Genomic DNA, 6,000 nt, shown 5'->3' with positions numbered 1-6,000 from the left:
ATTTTGCTCCTAACTGCCCCCCCCCGCCAGCCTGGTAACCCTTTACTACCCCCCTTACAGGCCTGGTCATCCCAACTGCCCCCCCTGCCGGCCTGGTCGCTCCTCACTGCCCCCCTCTGACGACCTGGTCACCCCATGCAGCCTGCTGCTCAATCGTTTGGTCATCCCTCACTGCCCCCGCCCCTGCCAGTCTTGTCGTCCCACTCAGCCTGTTCGGTCATCCATTCGGTTGTCCGTTCGGTCGTGATGGCCCCTGGCTCTTTACATATATAGATTTTATTTTTATTTTTTATTTCATTGTCTAAAGTTTTACATATGTCTCCTTTTTCCCCAATTGACTCCCCCTGCCCCAGCCATTCCCACCCTGGGCAAGCCCCCACCGCCCCAGTGTCTGTGTCCATTGGTTATGCTAATATGCATGCATACAAGGCCTTTGGTTGCCCTCTAACCCCCCTCCCCTACCATTTGTCTGAACAGTTTTTATATCATTTGCTGTGAATCTTTATCTTCTTCAGAGAGGAGCACCTATATAATGGGGCGGGGGGGAACCTCATCCTCTCTTGCTGACATGGATCACCTCTAAAGGCATAATTCCAAAGCATCATTTTGCCAAAAGGTCCCCTTCACACCAAGCATAAGAATGGGATGGGGCAAAGGAAGTGAAGAGGACGGTGTATTTGGAAAACCATAAGGAAAATGGTCTGGCTGGTGCAGATTTCATTTAGATAACGTAAAGAATTTAGTGAAAGAAAACCTAAGAAATACAAAGTTCAAATTAGCATATGAGGCCCAGGGAGGAGAAACCATTTTTACAACCAAAGCCATGCCTGATGAAGTCTACTCATGTACCAGCCAACCTCAGTATAGGCTGCTGGGATGGGGCATACGGCGTGGGCTGCTATTGGTCAGGAGGTCCTTCACCAGGAGTGGTTGCTCTGAGGACAGAGCGGTGCAGGGGCTGCGGGCTGGCAGGGCTGGGGCTGTGGTGGGGCCTCCAAGCTGGGGTGTGTTCAACAGTTACAACTGGGGGACATGGATTCAAGGAAATTGTGAGAACTAGGAAGAGTTCAAATGATTGCCAAGAGGTTCTGGTGAGATGCTAGGAAAGCTAATAGTCGGAGGACAACCAAGTCATATGGTTGAAGGTGCAGGACGTTAAAACCTGAGTGTGGCGGGAAGGGTGCATAGGAAAGCTGGTCAGAGAGCGGAAAATAAGAGTAGGGGCCCATCTGGGCAGGACACCCAGCAGACCCTAGACCCTCTCCTAGCCCTCCTGAGAGAAAAAGCAGTCCTGATGACAATCTCTGCTTTCTCACAGCTTAAATATGTAGGAGAGAAAAGAGGTGTCCAGCAGAGGGAGTGCAACACCATGAATGCGCCGACCTCCTGAAAGAAGCTTACCGGGAACCAGAGGCTCTTGAATTGCTGACGAGTGAAAATGGCGAGCCTTTGGAGTGAGAGGAAAAGCAAGGGAAAGAGCCACCAGAAATGGAAAGCCCAGTGCACATCTAGTCTTTTCCGAGGAAGGACTGACCCTGAGGAGCTGTCACGGCAAATCGGTAAGTTCCCTGCTGCCCCTTCTTCTCTGGGGGGTCCACATTTGGGACTATCATGGTTTCCTGGTGCCTCCCAAGTCACAAGATGAAGCTGAAAACAGCTGGCCCTGGGCAAGGTCATCGAGGCGGGAGTCTGGCCCACCTGCCTCTGCGCTCTGCCCGTTCCCATCACACACCCAGGTTGCCAGGTGGTTCTGTGCTGTGGGATGCACTTTAGTGGAATGAGGACTGTTTGTGTAACTACAGCACAGCTTAGCTGTCAAAATTACTAGTCACATAAATAATCTCAATGCAATTAATTATTTGAACCATAAATCTCTCTACACCCCTCACAGCATGTCCAGCTTTGCAAGGAGCCACCTGTCCCCTTCCTAACAGCACCGCCCTCTCCTGACATCAAATCATCCTGAAATGGCAAGGCACTTACATGTCTAGGTCCCTTTGCTCCTTTCAAAATATTTTCAATAGGCATTATTTTGTTCATGTTTGCAATATCCTTATAAAAATATTTATGTGCAGCCCTAACCGGTTTGGCTCAGTGGATAGAGCATCGGCCTGCGGACTCAAGGGTCCCAGGTTCGATTCCGGTCACGGGCATGTACCTTGGCTGCAGGCAGATCCCCAGTAGGGGGTGTGCAGGAGGCAGCTGATCGATGTTTCTCGCTCATCGATGTTTCTAACTCTCTATCCCTCTTCCTTCCTCTCTGTAAAAAATCAATAAAATATATTTTTAAAAAATATTTATGTGCATATAGACACTTGCAATTTTTCACCAAATCAACACCATTTCCCCAAATCTTGTATGTAAAATTTAATGTACCCAAACTATTATTGTTTTCCTTTGAAGCTTTTGCCCTTCTCCGAACCATTTTTCTCACGGCTGTGTGTCTTATAGTCCTCTCATTTCTTTTTACCTAGAGCCCACATAGCTCCTGATTCGAGTCGGCTTCATGAGATCATGTACTCTTTTCTGCAAAGCTCGTCTGTCCACAGTTTTGCTCCTGAGCCTAACTACCTGCACAGCCTTATCCTCTGGCCCTTGCCACCTCTTTTCCCCACACCCTTCTAAGGGGAGCTTTCCCATAGATGGTAGAATAACAGTGATCAAAAACACGGCCACCGGATCCCAACGGATCGGTTTCAAAGCCTGTTCTGAGCCAGTTAACTCTGTGCCTCTATACACCCAACGGATCGGTTTCAAAGCCTGTTCTGAGCCAGTTGTTAACTCTGTGCCTCTATACCGTGGCAACAATTATTCTGGGTTGTTGCAAAGATTCACTGAGTTAACATGTGAATGCCCTTAAAGTGGTACCTGGCACGTAATAATAATTGTTAGCTATTAGCAATGTGCCTTTAACCGATTGTTTTAATTAACAGCCGACATCATCTCTGATTTCTCATAGTTCTGTGATCACTGCCGTCAACTATCTATTTCTATTTTAGAAAGAGACACGTAAGACACTGTTCCCAACAGCTTCCCATCATTCCTCTGCTTGGCCCCATGTCTGATTTTCGGCTTGCCCTTTCCAATTTGGACTTAAGCAGGGAGTTAAGCTGAGAAGATAACACCATCTCTACCTTGCAGAGTAAATATGACACAAACCTAATCAGTAGCACAAAACTTATCCCCATCTCAGTTGATGGGAAAGGAAAGCTCTGCCTTTTCTTACAGAATGTGTGCTACAGAAATTGCCAGAGGCTGTAACTTCCAACTCCAGGCAATGCAAGGCGAAACATTGCTGGAGGATATGCATTCCACTTACCTTTTCTAGATGCTCTTCAATCTCCTTGGATAAAATAATAGTTATATACCTGGCCCACTGTTTAGCCACATGGCACCCATGGGGTTCCCTCTTTAGAGTACCCGCCTCTTGGCCATCCTCCCACAATTCCCTGCTCAAATGGACCCAAGCCTGCGGCCCATGCCTACTCTGGCCTCTGCTGGGTTGTCCTTCAGAGCGGAGCTCATCACTGCTGCAGGCAGCCTCGGGGTGTCTGCTAGGGGTGGGGAAAAACTTGGGATGTGAACTGGGGTGTCCACAGGCATAAGCATGAGCCCTGAGTGTGGGAGGAAGCCAGTGGGACCAGGAGGATGGGCTGCGTGCCTGGGATGTTTAACACTTGGCCCAAGTCCCAACAGTGTTAGAGCCAGCCTTTATGGCCCCTCCCCACCCCCCACCTCAGCTCTTGGACAGACTTTAATTTCCTGGATCCCAATGCTGAGTCGTGGGCACACCATGGAGGCAGTGTCAGAGCCAGCCCTAGACACGCCACACTGGCTCCTGGGGTCCCCACACTTGTCCTCAGGGTGAGGACCAGGGTCTCTATTTCTTCTGAAGGATGCATTTCTCTTCTGGTCACTGTAAATGTTGTATCGCCTCTGGCCATGTCTCCGTTTTGATTTGTTGCTAGGACGTTCCGAGCTCCCTCACGATTTCCCAACCTCATGGCAGGCGTGCTGTGCTAACCCCAGGCCTTATCTTATTTTTCCTGCTCTCATTTTCCCTTTGCTCAAGTACTGTTTACAAAAGCTTGGTGTAGTGTATATATTTTTGTAAACCACCTGATATCCTGTTTGGACAGGGGGGATAGAAAACAAAAAGAGAAAGGAAGAGAAAAAGATGTCATCAGCCCTACGATGGCCTGGGAGCCCCCAGCACACACCCTCTTCACCCTCTTCACTCGGTGTTTTCAGAATCAAAAATACCAGTTAGCGGGGCTGTGGGGGCGAGCATGCTCGGCACTGGCTTGGGGACAGAAAAACAAATGCTTTATGTCTGAGTTTCCTGCAAGCTCCTGGACTGATGCAAATCAGCACACATTAATCGCTCATCTTCCACGTCCCCATGTAGCTCAAGGGTGTCCCAGGGAGCCCAGAGGTCACCCACACTAACCGACATGGCCCCAGCCACTCCCACGTTCCATGGTAGGTCCGTAGCTGGATTCCGGGGCCCTGGTGGCCTCCCCAGTACAGTCTATGAATTTGATCCTCAGCTCCGCCATGCAGAGCTCTGCTGGGAATCAGACCTCAGTGGCCTGGACATGCAGTGACAACTCTGGAACGGGGACAGTCACAAAAACAAGGTCAAAGGGCCCAGGACGCTTCGGGAGGGAGGTGGTGTGGGAAGGCCAGGCCAAGCAGCTGCCTCTTGAACATCTCAACACAGACACAGCTGTGAAACAACCACATTTTGCTTTATTAGGCGTTCCATAGTAATATAACACAGAGTTCTTAAGGAATAATAAACACGAGACTTATTTGTTTGTTTTTTAACCATAATTATTTTGTCATTAAGACAGTGGTTACAAAAAAAAAGGTACTCTTCTGGCTACACACGATGATGAGCTTTAGCACTGAAAGTTCCTCCTCATGGGTCACAATCACAATTCCAAGGATTAAGAACCATCTATTATGAAATCCTACACTGTTTCAGAGCATCAAGTCACTGCAGTTATTCAGATCTGAGACACTGTCGATTTATGTTAGCATTTACACATGACATTCATCTAACAGACACACAAAGCAAGCCAACAGGTACACATGCTTACACAGCCTGCGGGAATCTCCAGGTTTCAAGCGGTTTTAAGGAAACAATCCAAAGAACCAAAATGACCAGGACCTGGTACAGGAAAGACAGGAAGACTCAAGTGAACACTGAAGAGCTGCGAGTGTTTCTTAGAATTGAAACAAAAAATACTTTTTCCAACTGGTTCAAATTTCTTCTAAGTGAAGGTGAGAAAAAAAGCAAATATATTAAGTTAACCAATTATTCTTTAAAAGTGCAATTTCCTTTTCAAATAACAAATAAACAACAACAGTAATAAAAAATACACCCCAACCATAACCCCAAAGGCAAAATGTGTGGAGAGACAAGTGGAATGACGGGATGACCTACTTTTGTGTGTGAAAGCAGCTGGGTTTTATGAAAGCCTGCAGACAGACCGCACTTAGGAGAACCTGTACACACGCTTGGAAGGACATGCAACACAAATCAGCAAAGACAGGGACGGGCACAAAGGCAGCGAGTGAGAGGGTCACTGAGACAGAGAGGGAAGATGCTGACCCAGGTCACCTTCGGTCTCTACGGGCCTCATGTTCGATGTGTAAGTTTCTCCACAAGCAGCTCTGATGTGACATCGCACTCACTAAACAGATGTTTCCTTTTGCAAAGTAAAATGGGCTTTAAGGCCAATTTCCCAAGAATTTTCAGAGCTTAAAAGGCCTCCCTGTATTGCATGATGTCTTTTGAAATAATGGGAAAAGAAAAAAAGGTTTTCCCCCAAAGTGAGAAGCCCCATTGTGTTCAGGAACCCCAAGACACTTAGCCAGGAAACAGCAGGCTCTTGGGGCCACTCCCACTAGCTCAACAATGCTGAGCTGGTGGTTGGCCTGAGGGACCGGTTGGCTCACTCGGGTTTGGGGCTCACTTTACAGATTTGATTA

Source organism: Myotis brandtii, unplaced genomic scaffold (assembly GCF_000412655.1).
Source record: "Myotis brandtii unplaced genomic scaffold, ASM41265v1 scaffold1666, whole genome shotgun sequence".
Taxonomy (NCBI): Eukaryota; Metazoa; Chordata; class Mammalia; order Chiroptera; family Vespertilionidae; genus Myotis; species Myotis brandtii.
Note: the sequence above shows the minus strand (reverse complement) of the source record.